The 17,020-nt window shown below is 39.6% G+C and overlaps 2 long non-coding RNA genes across 3 annotated transcripts; both read right to left on the reverse strand.

The window, feature by feature from the left end:
• Positions 1 to 224: 224 nt before the first annotated feature.
• On the reverse strand, positions 225 to 3,268 carry LOC137246704 (uncharacterized). 2 transcript variants are annotated; one of them, XR_010951654.1, is made up of 3 exons: positions 2,849 to 3,268; positions 2,220 to 2,579; positions 225 to 2,156 (listed from the first exon to the last, which is right to left on the reverse strand). It is a non-coding gene; the product is annotated as an uncharacterized lncRNA (long non-coding RNA). The 2 variants fall into 2 exon arrangements; XR_010951653.1 differs by lacking the exon at positions 2,849 to 3,268 and having other exon boundaries at positions 2,220 to 2,726.
• Positions 3,269 to 6,513: 3,245 nt separating this feature from the next.
• On the reverse strand, positions 6,514 to 8,732 carry LOC137244438 (uncharacterized). Its single transcript, XR_010951001.1, has 2 exons — positions 6,942 to 8,732; positions 6,514 to 6,820 (listed from the first exon to the last, which is right to left on the reverse strand). It is a non-coding gene; the product is annotated as an uncharacterized lncRNA (long non-coding RNA).
• Positions 8,733 to 17,020: the final 8,288 nt, after the last annotated feature.

Raw genomic sequence — 17,020 nt, forward strand, 5'->3', positions numbered from 1 at the left:
CGATACTGTGGGCACCCATGCACATCTTCTTACCGGTGAACCAGCGCCAGTCTGCGCACATTGCGGCGATACCATGTCATTAAAACACATATTCATAGACTGCCCTGCTTTAATAGATGTCAGAAACCAATACCTCAAAAAAAACTGGACTGAACTCCTAAAAAATGCAACCATTGAGAATATTACCTCTATCTACGACTTCATCAAACACATCAGAGCCCGAGTTTGAGTGATCTAAAAGTTTATTTTTACATTAATGTATATACGTATATAATATTTTTACTTATATATTATATATCTTCATCTAGCTTTTTTTATATAATGCAACTTAGTAAACTTTATATATAATATTTCTCAAAGAGCTGATAGCCCTGGCAGCTACTGCTCCTTTAATGTTAACATGTTAATTTAGTTAATTTGTTAATAAATAATAATAATAAAATAGTTTAAGTTTTAGGCCTAAACAGCCGTAATAATAAATAAATTAAATTAAAAAAATAAATACTCTTGTCAGTGTTTTCACGTGCAAGGGATGGTTGCACCGGACAGGTTGCTCTGGGCTAGATTCCAAAATCCAGAATCCTCGTAACTTTTATAAATCTTTTGTGGCACTTGTTGTTCACGGCCTCATTACATTATGAGGAAATACGGCACCTGAGAACACAGCCGTATGAAGCTAAAGAACACAAGCATGTCTTCAGTGAACTCCACAAACAGGCGTCGGACCTCTATGCCGGTGATTCCTGTGCTCAAAGAACAAAACTAGCAGAGGAGGAACACACTCTCTCTAGGGAAACGAGAGTAGTCACTCTAGCTCAACTTATAACGGGAAGCTTAGTAGAAATTCAGATTAGGTTTACTCCTTTTTCAGATCAAGAATATTCAATTCAAGCAATAATTCTGCAACTCTTAGCAGGAGTATTGATTGGTTTCAAGTCTAATTCCGGCAGCAATAGGATCACGTCATACCTTATTATATATGTACATGAATTTGCAACTTAAATTGATACAGTTGATATAAAGAAAAGTAAGTATTTTAATAATAAATAAACTCGCTTAATTGGTTTTCGTTTTCCAATTGAAATCTTTTCCAAGCGAACAGAAAATAATTTTAAGCTTTAGAAAAAACTCCAATTATTTGAATAATCTACAACTTAAAGCTTAGTAGAAATTCAGATTAGGTTTACTTTTTTTTCAGATCAAGAATATTCAAAGGTGTCGTGGAATCCGATTGCTGTCGTAATTGATGAACTTAAAAATGTACGAATTGTAATTGAGTCAGACTTATTATTGTTCTAAATCTAATCATTCAAGCAATAATTCTGCAACCCTTAGCAGGAGTATTGATTGGTTTCAAATCTAATTCCGATAGAAATCGTATCACATCCCTCATTATATACGTACGTGATATTGCAACTTAAATTAATACAATTGATATAAAGAAAAGTAAGTACTTTAATAATAACATAAACTCTCTTAATTGGTTTTTATTTTCCAATTGAAATCTTTTCTAAGCGAGCAGAAAATAATTTTAAGCTTTAGAAAAAACTCCAATTATTTGAATAATCTACAACTTAAAGCTTAGTAGAAATACAGATTAGGTTTACTCTTTTTTCAGATCAAGAATATTCAAAGGTGTCGTGGAATCCGATTGCTGTCGTAATTGATGAACTTAAAAATGTACGACTTATAATTAAGTCAGACTTATTATTGTTCTAAATCTAATTATTCAAGCAATAATTCTGCAACCCTTAGCAGGAGTATTGATTGGTTTCAAATCTAATTCCGACAGCAATCGTATCACGACATCCCTTATAATATATGCACATGAAATTGCAACTTAAATTAATACAGTTGATATAAAGAAAAGTAAGTCCTTTAATAATAAACTCTCTTAATTGGTTTTTGTTTTCCAATTGAAATATTTTCCTGTGCAAGCACATCGCTAACCTGTGTTGGCAAAAGGTATGATTATACTGTCCTCGATAGATAGTCGGACGAGCCGCTACTCGGCGAAGTAGAGATGACCGTTGTGTCGCTGGCAGCAGTTGCAACAGCAGTTTCTAACTTTGCACCATCCGTACAGTGTGATGAATGCTTCACTGCCTTTTCCAATTGCTTGGCGCCAGCAATTTTTGCTGTTTGTAAAGCTTTAGCTGTAATGCAAATATGTATATAGATGGGTTAAAGTGGTTTTCTTATGTTATTCAACAACTCACCCTATACCACCATCACAGCCTTCTCATCGGTTTTGAATATGTGTACTGTTTCAGTATTCAGACCCAGTTCGTCGATGGATATGTATACTATCCGTTAGGCAGACAATTGGGTGCGTTCGATTCATTCATATACTGTGGGTATTTGAGCCGTAGACGCAGATATTTTGATTCTTTTTGAAGTGTAACATTTGTAAACAGTTGGGTTTCTCTGCTGTCACCATCACCACTAGAGAGCTATTGAAGAAACGCTCGACCAAGATAATATGTTGCGACTTACGCGCATAGATTTCTTCCACCTTGTCACAGTTATTGATGGAGAAAATGCGAAAGCCATCTTTACCATCTAATACGTAAATTGAACTGTAGAAGAAGAAACATTTTATAAAATTTAATAAAATCAAAAATGATAGTAGTGCTAAAAAGGGGAAAAGTATTGTATGTTAAAGTATAGCAGTCTCAGCGGCTTTGTCGTGGTGAAAATTGAGTTTGAATAAGTATCATTCTTCATTCTTAGAAACATGTACGAAGGTACCTCGTAAGATATTAAAAATCCTCAACAGTTTTTTGCAATAACTTAAAAAAAAACTCATATTCAAACATCTGTTTAACTTCTACATATCAATAGCTACCTTTACCACCAGGAGTCACTACCCTTCAAAAGACGCGAGTACTCTATAAATAATGTAAGGGATACTCCTTTGGGAGTATAGGACTGCTCCAAATCTAATCTGTATTCATACAAAAAATGTGCTCCAATTAACATTGCGATGTCCTAGGAGAGGAGTAGGTGATCCCACTCTCGCTTTGTTTGTGAGTATTCCATAGAGTACATACGTTAGAGTACTTTCCAAAGTACTTTCACTGTAGTACTCCATGGAGCACCCACAGATAATCATATGCCAAAGTACTAAAGAGGAATTGTGTCGGAAAGAATTATCGAAGTGAATTTAATTTAAAATTTAAGTAAATGAAGAGGGGCAATACAACTTTTATATTTTATACTACGAATATTCTTATGTTATTTAGCATTTGCGTGAATAAAGAAACTAATATAATACGCATACGCATACGTGAATAAAGAAACTAATATAATATGTATACATAAAACCAGTGCGCTGTTTCATTTTACAGAGTTGCCAAAGTAACATTTTATTATTAGTTATTTGCATGCAATATTTAACTTTTGGCAACTCTGTTCGATCGTCATCGTGTCGTGATCACTATCGTTAAAAAACGAGCAATGATCGGCTGATGGTGGTCCGCAAACGCATTGCAAAGGAGTATTGTTAGAGTACTCCAACATGAAGAAAATGGAACACGTAATCCAACAATTTTTGCAGGGTATTGCTTCTACGCCTATTGTTATGGTCCATTTGGGAGATTCAACCTTGGAACGTACCAGTTGGCTTGTGTTAGGGAAAAGGTAGGATTCACCCTCACTCATGTCTGCCTGGGGTGGTTAAAACAAAATTTTGTTAGTTTCGTGCGGGTGGCATAGCCAAAAATTCCCATGACATTAGCCGTGTTTTTTAACACGCGTATATCCGTTTACGCTTAAGACTGCTAAGAGCCAAGTTTTTTTGTCGCTTGTGAAATAGTAGAATATAAAATCAGTACTTCCAAATTTCAATAAGTAGTTTTTATCGACTTTTTTAGTCTGTTTTACCATCCCTAATTAAATAACAAAATGTCAGCAGGAGAAATGTAAGTACCTTTGTGTAAATATTATAAAGAATTTTAAATAACGCATATTTACTCAATTTTTTCAGAAAAGAATCAAGGAAACGTTGGACGAGGGAGGAGGCGCTTCTTTTGTTGCAGTGCTACAGTGCGCGAAAGGACGAGTTTAAGTATAGCAGGAAAAAGAAGTATGCTTACGTGAACGTGTTGGAAGATATGTTTGGATTAGGCTTTTTGGTATGTTTCTTTAACAAAATTTTGTATTCAAAAGGTTGATTATGTTCTATATTGATTTTGTAGGATACCACTGTAACAATAAAGGCGTTGGAGGCAAAGATGCGCACACTTTTGATAGCGCATAAAAGCGCCAAGGACAACAGGCAGACCGGTGTGTAATATTGCAAAGCTCCATTTATGGAAGAAATTAATGAGATTTTGGGTCGTGAGCCAATAATCTCAAATTCTCGCAGCCTGAATTTAGGCTCCGGAATTCAAAGGCCATTATCTGAGCGCTGTTCGTTGGCTGCTGTTGGTAAATATTTCACGAATTGGTTATCTATTAGTTTCTCTTAAATACAATATTTGTTTATATTTATTGATAGAGTCATGTTTACTTCGTGATGCCCTGTTGTTGTCCAGTGAAGACTCATCATCGAACATAGAGTCTCAGCGCAATATAGCTTGCACATCAAGGTGTTTGTCGACTTGTAATCACGATCCTTTAGGAGATGTGCCAGCGTCCAGTGGAAACTCATTTCCTTAAGCCAAGGAATTCACACTTTTGTGTACTCAGTGCATCTGTTGTATAAACTCGGGAGAGCGTGAGCATAATGTGTTGTGAAGTACCTGAAAAATGCTGAAATACATTGAATCAAATTCATTTGCTTAAATATATTAGTAAACAACTTGTACGTATGTTACACTTCAATATTTCTACAATCATCTTCAATTGTTGCTAAATCGTGATAAATAGCATTTTTCAGGTATTTCACAACACATTATGCTCACGTTCTCCCAAGTTTATACAACAGATGCACTGAGTACACAAAAGCGTGAATATCACGATCGAAAAAATAAGTGCTTCTTAAGATTTCTGAAACTTCACATAAATTTTCTTAAGCAAAAATTCAAGTAGAAGGTCGGAAGTCTTAAGCTGAAGCAATTGCTCAATTTTTATTAAGATGGAAATGAATTTTAAAATTAAAAAAGTAAAAAAAAAAGACAATGAATTTAACATGCGATAAGCAATGAATTTAAAAACTTAGTGATAGTCTATTTATTTCGAAATTCAGAGCTAAGGCTAAATTAAGTATTAAAAAAAAATAATCGTTAGTATTTTAGAATTTTAAAATTAAAAAATAAAAAAAAACAACAATGGATTTAAAATGTGATGAGCAATGAATTTAAAAACTTAGTGATAGTGTATTCATTTCGCAGGGCTTAGAGTAAATTAAGTATTTAAAAAAAAATAAAAAAAATCGGTAGTTTTTAGGCAAGTAAGCAAATTTATAAACTGAATTATGTTATGAATGTGTGTAAATATGTATGTAAATTTAAAATGATTGAATTGAAGAATTTAATTTTGTGATAATTAGACAAATATATTTTGAATTTGATAATTTAATTTTGTTACAAAAAACAAGACTATATATGGACTACTGAATGGAATACTACCTCGGCTGCTAGTTCGAAAACTGTTTCAGAGTTTGTTTGGAAAATGCCATGCTTCTGAAATAGGGCGATTTCGAACTGGAAGCCGAGGTATTCCACTCAGCATTCGATATAGTAATAAATAAATGTATATACATGAAGTCAGCAAATTTAAATGAATTTTATGAATTAATTTTAATTTTTGTCAATCGTGTAACACAGTACCTATTTTAAGACAGCATACAAAACAGTTAATTAAATAAAGCATACAAGTTTAATTTTACTTCTGTTATAGTATTCAGCGTTGTGGACCCATTGGGAAACCATTCTATTTTGCGATAGGTCGTTTTCGGGCCTTAATACCAAGATCCATCAGCTAAAAGTGACTACATTAGGAATGGTATTTTCGAATCAAGAAGTTCAAGAAAATTGTGGATAGGGTAGATGTCTTTGTTCAATATTACAGCTTTTGTTTCTAGATGGCGACCGCATCGGAAATTCGCCAGGCCTGCTTTTGAATCCGTAGTAGCGAATATCCTATCCGGACGTTACTATTATGCTTATCCCTCCATCACACTAATGTCTTTTCTTACCCTCTTTATTTTCCTTTCTAATTTTGCCTCTATTCCTACTGTTGCCCTTACCTTCTACCTCTACCTTTTATCTCTACCCCAGTTTAGGCCAATACCTCGGGAGCAGAATAAGATATTGAAATAAAAACCATCATTTATTCATATCTTTCGTTTGAAACCCATATCGTTCAAACAAAAATCCTCGGAGGTACCTCTGGTATATATATAGCTTTCTATCTTCAGATAGATATTTAGGTAGATATCTCCAGGCCGTGGTTACCCAAAAGTATGAAATATATTTAGCTACGTTCTCGCATACCTATCATATATACATACTAAATTCGGTTCAGTAATTTCTGAAGGAGTTGTTCCAGTAAAACCATGACACGAGATTATTATATATAATAAATACATTTTAATTCTGATTTTCAATCATACATTAAGCCAGCAAATTATATTATTTATGGCATTCAAAGGTTTTTAGTGTAGTAAGGAAGTCTCATGTTGGGACTTTTGTTCTCTAAAACTCCAGGCAGTGGAATCATTGTGTCCTTACCGATTAGCTTATATTCGATTCCCGGATGAACTTTCCTTCGAGACTCCCTACAAGGGATATTTATTGCTTTCATCATATCTTTGTCACTTCAACGTACTGGTAGGGGATACACGTATTGAATTATAGCTATTGTTACGGTGATGCTGTAATAGAAAAAAAACTTATTAAAATAACAATATGGTAATGAGTGGTAGTTTTGACTTTAGGGCACTATTAAATTTGTCATTTTCAACATCAATTAAAACAAAGAAGGACGGGACATACCTTTCATGAACGTAGATGAACTAAGGAAGCGAATTTTTAGATAAAAATTAAATTAAAAAGTAGGTAATTTGTGTGAGAATACAAAGATTCACGTTTCTTGTGGTCTGCCTGACATAGCTATGAATCACTTATCTGAAGAACATATGACGTATACGTAAGTATTTCATGAAATTTTAAACTTGTAGCTTTTAAAATGGGGCAGAAATGACGAAAAGCTTCTTTTCTGAACCATCGGTTTGTATGGGGCATAGAGTATATCACCATCACAAGACGGTGCTCGCGGCACTTGACTTGTCAAAAGCTTTTGACACAGTCAAACACAGCACGCTACTCCAATACATACATATATATTAGGCTCACACATGTCTGTTTCTAAACAGATGGACTGCTAATTATCTGAATGGTTAGCAAGCGTCGGTTCAATTTAGGAACGAAATCTCAAGGTTAAGGAAAATTAAAAAGAGGGTTGTTGTTGTTGTAGAGATAAGGTTGCTCCCCGAAGGCTTTGTGGAGTGTTATCGATGTGATGGTCCATTGTCGGATACAGATTCGGTACGCTCCGGTAACACAGCACCATTAAGGTGCTAGCCCGATCATCTCGGGAACGATTTATGTGGCCACGTTAAACCATCAGGCCATCCCTCTCTCCCCATCCCTAAGTTCCATGAGGAGCTTGGGGTCGCCAGAGCCTCATCTGTTAGTGAAACAGGATTCGCCGCGGATAGGTGAGGTGGACAATTGGGTTTAGAGAAGCTATATATTGCGCTGGCAACTTGAAGGGTTGCGCTGTACAGCTCCTTGAATCTGGTATTTTAGTTGCCTCTTACGACAGGCATACCTACCGCGGGTATATTCTGTCCCCCTGGGGGTCCCGCTGGGGGTCCCACAGGATGGTGTCCAATCCCCGCCTAATCTCATTTCTACATATCAAGGTTCCCTTCCCACCAGAAGGAGTTACAATCATTTCCTATGCCGGCGACTGCACGATTATGGCAATGGAACATGGCCCTTCAATGGATGAATTAGTTTCTGAGGTAAATAGCTATCTCCTCGATATTTCTAGTTTCGATCAGGATCTACATTTTGGTGAGCATGCAGCCGCAATTGTACCGAATATCCAGGGCCGTAATAAAACGTCAAATCCTTTGCTGGTAGTACTTGGGGAATATACAAAGAAACGCTCATTACCACATACAAAGCAATTGGCCAGCCGATTTCATGCTACGCGTCCCCTATATGGTCGCCAAGCCTAAAGCCTACTCACTGGAAGAAGCTACAGGCCTGCCAAAATACTGCTCTCAGAACCGCAACGGGCAGTCTTCTTATGTCCCCAGAACACCATCTACATAATGAGGCGAGAATACTCCCCATTAGAGAGAGAAATGAAATGCTAACCAAGCAACCCCAGAAACCTGGGAATCCCAACAGACATCTGATTGATGAGCCTACACCGCCAAAGGGGCTTAAGGAGGCATCTCCGTAAGCATTACGAGGAAATACGGCATCTGAGAACGCAGCCGTAGGAAGCTAAAAAACACAAGCAGGTCCTCAGTGAAATCCACAAACAGGCGTCGGACCTCTATGACAGGAATTGTCCATTGAATCATGTACTCAAAAAACAATACCCAAAACTAGCAGAGGAAACGCGCGTCACTCTAGCTCAGCTTCGATCTGGGTACTGTAACAGGTTAAACTCTTAGCTATCCAGAATCAACCCCGACATACAAACATATGTCCTGCTTGTAACGTGTCCCCACATGACACCGGCCATCTCTTCAAATGTATTGTGGAACCAACGCCTCTAACACCCCTCTCATTATAGTCCACCCCTGTTGAAACAGAAAGATTCCTTGGACATTGATGACAATTTGTGATCGGCCGCACCTATTGGATGAGGCGAAGCACAGCTATAACAACAACAGCAGGCGGACAACCCGGAAAGAGAGGCAGCAACTGGGCGGACAGTAGGGGTGAGATCTTGGCGGATCAAATAGAAGAAACGACGTTTTGCACAATAAACGGAGACGCCCCCAATCGTGAGCGCAGAACTCGTAAACTGAATCAACTGGCAGCAGATGGTAACATTGGCATCCGACCACCTTGCCTATACTTATTTCGCTCGAGCGTTCTGCCGACTTCATCGTCACAGAAAAACGCACTTTCATTAACTTTAAAAAAGGAAAGTGGGACGAATATAAATCCTTTACAGACAACCGCTTTGCTGCCCGCCAAGGGGAGCGTACTTTCCGCAAGGTCATGGAATCCGCCTCGGCTCGTTTCATTCCCGCCGGGTAGAATTCCCGAAATTCGGCCCCACTTCCCGGCGGAGGCCGCAAATAAGGGATTGTTTGTGGATGAACACAAGCGGGCGAAATGGGAGGAGCACCTAAGCGGTCGTAACCTCTCTGCCAGTGTAGGTTAACTTTGGTTCACCTTAAGTCCCTATCGAAACCGTCTAGGCACAATGACAAAGTTTCCATCGCCTTTGGCGATAAAGTGCTGTCGGATGCGAAAAAATACGCGAGCGCTTTCTGCCGACAATATATAATGCATTCCGCGGTCGAAAAAGATAGACGGAGGGCCAACAGACTTGCACATAAACATAATTTCAGCGCGTCACCAATTACCATCACCGCCAAAGAGGTTGAGGATGCCATCGGTCAGGTTAAACCATCCAAAGCAGTCTGCAGGGCGGCATAGCCATGCCGGTGCTTAAAAGCCTAGGGGAAAGAGGGTTTCAAATATTTAGCACATGTCTTCAGCCTGTCTGTTTCCACTTTTGTCATACCCGAAAAATGGAAAATGGCCCAGGTGGTCCCGCTACTAAATCCTGGGAAACCAGCTAACATAGGAAGGTCAAATCGCCCGATATCTCTCCTATCGCCAGTAGCCGAGACGTTTGAAGCCATTTTGCTCCCCTACTTCAAAGCAAATTTGCAGCTAGCCTGTCATCAGCATGGCTTCATAAAACTCCATAGCACCACCACCGCGCTAAATGTCATCGGCACCCAGATAAATTGCGGTTTAAATTAAAACCCCACCGTAGAACAGTACTCGTTGCGCTAGACCTATCAAAAGCTTTTGATACGGTCAACCATGGCACGTTACTGCAAGATCTGGAAGGGTCTACTCTTCCCCTATGACTTAAAAGGTGGACCGTAAATTATCTGGGTAGTCGGCAGGCATCGGTGCAATTTAAAAATGAAACATCTAAACCAAGAAGAATTAAACAGGGGGTGCCTCAGGGTGGTATCCTATCCCTACTTTTGTTTAATTTCTACATATCTAAGCTACCTTCGCCACCAGAAGGAGTTACTATCGTTTTCTACGCCGATGACTGTACAATAATGGCCACAGGCCCAGGGCCACATATCGATGAGCTTTGCAACACAATAAACGGCTACCTCCTAGATCTCTCCAGTTTTTCGCCTCGCGAAACCTGGGCATCCCACAGACATCTGATTAATTAGCCAACACCGCCTAGGGACTTAAGGAGTAATCTCCGTAAGCACTTTGAGGAAATACGGCACCTGAGAACTCAGCCGTATGAAACAAAAAAACACAAGCAGGTCCTTGGTGAACTCCACAAACAGGCGTCGGACCTTTATGCCAGGAATTGCCCGGTGAATCCAGTACTCAAAGAACAGTACCCAAAACTTGCGGAAGAGGAACGCATACTCCCCAGGGAAACGCGAGTCACTCCGGCTGAACTTCGTTCTGGATACTGTAACAGGCTAAACTCTTACCTATCCAGAATCAACCCCGACATACAAAATGTATGCTCCGCTTGCAATGTGTCCCCGCATGACACCAACCATCTCTTTAATTGTAATGTGGAACCAACGCCTCTAACACCCCTTGCATTATGGTCCACCCCTGTTGAAACAGAAAGTTTCCTTGGAGTCCCGTTAGAGGACATTGATGACAATTTGTGATTGGTCGCACCTATTGGATGGAGCGAAGCACTGCTACACCAACAACAGCAGGCGGACAACCCGGAACTGCATGACCCATCGATCCCGAGCCGTTCCTGGCAGTTGGCTCCCTCAATAAATGCCCCTATTAGTAGAAGGGAGGGAAAAGAGAGAACACTGGCGCAATATGCCAGGCCTGAGTCAATCTAAGTTACTGTTAGGGGGTTACAGCACAACTCGATATAGGGCATTATCCTTCTAGAATGCGACGCAATTTCAAGACGTAGCGCTAAGTTTATTGGCTCACCATGGCCAGAGCATTTCCACATTTAATCCCTCAAGCCAAGAACACTGCTAGGTTTCAACAAGGAAGTCGGCTAGGATGAGGTGCTGTGAAGGAGAATAAATATCGATCTATCTACGTTCCGGTAACAAGCACCATTGAGGTACTAGTCCCACCATCTCGGGAACTATTGATATGACTACATTAAACCTTCTAGGGATTGAATATTAATAATGACCGCAATGCGAAAGTCTGCTAAAATATACCATTCTCCATGGCATGCTCGATATATAACTTTCCGCGTTTTGAAACAGTGATGAAAAGAGCAAAATTTACTAAAATTTTAACTGGTTGTGGGTAATAAGGTGTTGATGTCCTCTCCTAACGCAATGTAATGACAACTGCGACGCAGGGAAAATGACAAAAACCTTGTAAATCTACTGATAATAATTAATTAATTCCTCCCCTTCTATGCAGTTCTATGCATACATACATATGTATTTTGCTCTCCATACGCTAATTAAAAAAATCAATTGGTATTTACATGAACTTCGAACTCTGTCGTATTTGCATTCTTTAGTTGATTATCAACAAAAGGATGACAAATTAAAAATAAATAAATGTAAGGCGCGATAACCTCCGAAGAGATCTAAGGCCGAGCTTCTCTTCCAATTTGCGTCGTGCTCCTCTTGATTTTCCCTACAAATTGGCCGGACGGGACCTACATGATTTAATGCCAACTCCGAACGGCATCTGCAAGGCAGATGAGTTTTCACTGAGAGCTTTTCATGGCAGAAATACACCCGGAGCGCTTGCCAAACACTGCCGAGGGGCGACCCCGCTTAGAAAAATTTTCTTCTAATTGAAAAAACTTATTTCTAAAATGTTTGATGTTGCTTTGCCCGGGGTTTGAACCCAGGGCATCCGGTGTGGTAGGCGGAGCACGCTACCATCACACCACGGTGGCTGCCAAAGCATAACAAATTATCACCAACAAATTCATCATGTTGTTTATATATTTAATATGGTAGACAATTTACTTACCCTTTCTGGTGCGATAATTCCTGGAAAATCGGGCCTGACTAGACGCGATTTTTTTGCCTTAAAAGAGCGTGCTTAACGCGAACCATATCATGTTATGACACACCTTTGGTGATGCAAACAATCAAAGAAATTTCTGCTTCTAATGCTTCTAGGATAGCAGCAGCAGCTCCCGGTGGCGCCACATAAATAACAGTTGCATGCAGATCAGTTGCCTGTTTTGTTACGGCTACCTATTCCATTTTAATTCACATTACATCATCCACTATTGCAATTTTTAATCAATACAAATTAACGAAGCAAATACTGGCAAACCAAGATTCGTAGTTCCACCCTTTTTTAGGGAAATACATCCAACCAGTTTGGTACCGTATTCCAAAGCATGTTGGTTGTGTAAAGTACCTTGTTTAGCAACCTTGTTGGCAAATAACACGTGAATCTGCATTTAATTGTAGGTTTCCTCTGGTTTTGGCATATTCTTAGCTGAATCGCACCCCGGCGGAGATGCTATCTATTAGAATAATATAACATTTTTTTTATTATTTAAAAATGCACATACGTATGAATGAAAAGCAGAAAGTAAATAATGTTGTTGTTGTTGTGGCGATAAGGACTCTCCCCGGTATCGACTTTGTTGGTCCTTTGCCAGATGCAGATCGGGTACGTTCCGGGAACCATTAAGGTACTAGCCCGACCATCTCCGGGCCGATTTAGTATGACATGAAACCTTCGATTCTATACAACTTAATATGGTAACGATTTAAAAGACGGCGCACCACCTAATTTTTATCAAAAATTATCAAACGTGGAATCAAAAGACGCGCCTCGAGGTCCGTTTTTAGAATCCGAAATATCCGAAAACATAAATTTTTATTTCTGTCAAAACATAATTTTGATAATTTTTAAATTAGGTGATGCACCGTCTTGCAAAACGTTACCCTTAATATTATTTTGGGCGAAGGCCGCCAACCCAAAAAGGTGTTCTCTGCAACAAAATTTTTAATTTCCGTCACATGTCACAACTAAAATTAACTTATTATTTTGGGCGAAGGCCGCCAACGCAAAAAGGTGTTCTCTGCAACAAAATTTTTAATTTCCGTCACATGTCACAACTAAAAGCACAAGAATTTTTACTTTTTACACACCAGGTTAAGCGAGAGCTTGTAAGATTTTTATTCATAATGTAATAATAATAATAATTCCATCATGGTTTTATTAACATCTCAGCAATTATATTTTTTCTGCGTTTCAATGTTTTCCGGAATAATTAATGAACTGTCATTTCGATAACAGCATGAAACGTCGATGTGTTATACGCCAATTACACGGCTGAAATATCCTTGTGTCAATTACCAATTTGCGCAAGGATTTGCCCGGTGTGTGCACTGGTTGCGCTATTTGCGCAGAGAACTGTTCTAAAATCAAAACGATTTTGATATTTACGCATGTCTGCAAATATTGCACATGCTTTTTTCTTCGTGTGTGGTGAATCTTCACAGTTTACCTGTGGTTCCTGATAATATAACATCAGTAATTATTGCTTAAAAATGTTAATATCGAAGGCGTAAGGACCATCTCTAGCTTGTAACAGGAATTCACACAAATTCAATAATACATAATAATTTTTTATACAATTAGAACACATGTTTCATTTGTTGCGCTAGTTGAGAAATGAATATTGCGCAGTGCTGCAATGAGTTGAGCTGGTCTTGCGCAGTGTTTTTGAGCCGTGTATGTCAAAATTTTCATTTGCACAAATTCCGTCGTTTTATATTTGCGCATGGCTTTTGTGTCATGTATGGGCCGTCTTATGCGGCAGTTACTCACGAACGTACGTACCAAAAACGTGTCAGCTGACACGACCTATCTTATGAGTGTACAATGTAAACGAAAACTCACCGACGTGCAACGCCCATAAGTACGTAGCCCGGAACGTAGAAATCAAAACAATTTGGATTTTTTCCGTACGAACGTGTCAGCTGATCGCTCTCTCACTAGACAGAGTTGCCTAGTAAACTTTTGTGCGCTAATTATTGACCGTTTGCAGTTTTATGCAAAAACACCTAATTAAAGTTTAAAAAATTGTGAAAATAATTCGAAATAATTATGTAAAGGTGCAGATTATAAATATGTAATCTATTTATATTTATTTAATATTAATTCCAGCCTTTTACAACATCAAAAACTAAATTGGAAAAAGTTGATGTTTCCATAAGCATGCATGCAAAATGGGCAATGGCAACAGTGCTTATCTGTTAGCAATACACACACAAATATGTTATTTACGTGTACACAGACGCACGCATTGATTCCTACGGGCTTGAGAGTTCGGTCAAACGTGCTTCGTACGACAAACGTCCGTACGTACGGCACACGTCGGTGGGTAACTGCCGCATTAGTGGAGAGCGCAAAAAGCTTTGAATGTGTGGGTGAACTAGTTACCTCCGTCTTGTAGGGCTATACATACATGAACATAGCACGTATGCATTTATAATTCATTTGAAGTTTACTCATACATTCATATATCCGTTTATGTAAATACATAATTCGCTTATTCTATTATATTCTATTTGTTTCCACAATGTAAAATTGAAGTCAGAAAAACATACATATATGTACTTTCCCGTTATTTTGAATTCATGAGAAAATATAATATACAATTTTTGACGCTGCGAGCTTGCTCTGTTTGTACATGACTAATTCGAATTAATCGTTGGTCAGCAACCAGAGAAAACACAGCAAAATAAACGCACAGCGTACACAACGCATATCCAATGAAACGGAGTTTTTTATTGTACGCGTTAAATTTGCCAAATTAAGGACCAACGATTACATCCCCTTTACGAGAGGAGTATACAAGAGTCCTCAAAGAATATGATCAGTTAGGTCATATGTCTGAAATCCGACCAAACCTGTCCGAAAATCCGTCCGAATCCTACTACTTGCCAGAAAGCACTTCTACGAAGGTGAGAGTGCATCAGATAACGGCGTGAGTTTAAACGATGCTCTGCTTCCTGGTCCCATCCTACAAAGCGATCTTAATTCTTGGATGGAGGCTGTTCAAATTCGTTTTTAGTAGTGACATCGAGAAGATGTATCGCCAAATATTTGTCCATCCTCATCAGAGGAAATTTCAACGAGTTCTCTTCCGTGAGTCTACAGACGAACCCATCCGTCAATTTCAATTGAATACGGTAACTTTAGGGGTAAACTGTGCTCCGTACCTAGCAATAAGAACATTGCTTCAATTGGCAGACTACGTTCAAGAATCACATCCAGTCGCCGCCACTATTTTAACGCGACATATGTACGTCGACGACGTACTTGCAGGTGGGCACGATTTGGAATCCACAATCCAAGCGCGTGATGAAATTCTGGCGCCTTATATTCAGCAGGCTTTCCTCTTAGAAAGTGGGCCGCCAACTGTAGGCAAGTCTTGAGCGATATTCCTGCAGCTCATCTGCTTAGCCAAGACTTCTTAGACTTCGAGGACGCAAGAAGCCCTCGGCATTCGATGGAATGCATGTTCGGATCATTTCTACTTCACTGCGAAAGAATTCGATCAAGGTCAAGAAGTAACTAAACGTAAGATTTTGTCAGCAATCGCGAAACTTTTTGATCCTTTCGGGTGGCTTGCTCCAATAGTCATAGTAGCGAAAATTATGATGCAAAATGTTTGGTTAGAGGGAACAGGTTGGGATGAAGAAGTGTCTTCAAGCACATTAGACCGGTGGCAAAAATTGTCGGTGGAGTATCCAGCTATTAATAACATTCGGGTTCCACGATGGGTTAGGTTTTCTCCACAGTGCAAAATGGAACTCCACGGATTTTGCGACGCCTCCGAAAAGGCAATCGCGGCAGCCATTTATATGCGCGTAGAAGAAGGCAGTGCCGCCCATGTAAATCTTCTGTTAGCAAAAACAAGAGTAGCCCAGGTGAAGACGATCTCCCTTCCTCGTCTCGAATTGTGTGGAGCAGTATTGCTAGCTGAAATGATGGACGCTATAGTCATGAACCTGGATATTCGATCACTACAGGTGTATCTGTGGACTGACTACACTATAGTTCTAGCGTGGCTTAGAAAGCCACCATGCTCTTGGTCAACCTTCGTGTCCCACAGAGTTACCAACATCATCGACAAGGTTGGACAAGATCGTGATCCGTGAAGATAACGTGCCTCCAAACGAATGGCGACTTGGCCGAGTCGTCGATATACATCGCGGTGCGGACAATCGCGTCCGAGTAGTGAAGGTTCGGACCGAGAAAAGACTAGTCACTCGACCAATCGTGAAACTGGTCCGATTACCAACGAACGAATCCGGAAATTAATTGACCTCGCCTCCATGCTCATCACCCACCCGTCGCCTACTTTCTAATTCATTATTTTCTCGATTAAAACGACTTCTTTTCATTACAGATTGTCTCGTTTTGTCGCAACACGCAACAGGTCGGAGCAAGGTTCGCATACCTTCCCGATTCCATGCCGCCTATGCAACAGCCACCATGGTATACGGCTATGCCCGCAATATCGTGCTAAGTCACCAGAGGGAGGTTGAGGATGGTACTCATCCACAAGTACTGCCCCAACTGTTTGTCGCCATTCCATCGCATGGAAACGTGCTCGAGCACGGCACTTTGTCATTATTGTGGTGAGAAACACCACACCACCCTACATATCGAGGTCGTGGCAAACGATCGACCGACGACAACGCTGCAGTCTCGCTGCCGCAACGTAGACGACGATTCTGACGACACTTTGTCAATTCACGTCACTGAGGAGACAAAATCGTGGGCTCAACAGGTTGAGGAAGAGGAGTTGGCGTTCTTCTAATAGAAGGCAG

The sequence above is a fragment of the Eurosta solidaginis genome, chromosome 3 (genome assembly GCF_040869045.1).
Source record: "Eurosta solidaginis isolate ZX-2024a chromosome 3, ASM4086904v1, whole genome shotgun sequence".
Lineage (NCBI taxonomy): Eukaryota > Metazoa > Arthropoda > Insecta > Diptera > Tephritidae > Eurosta > Eurosta solidaginis.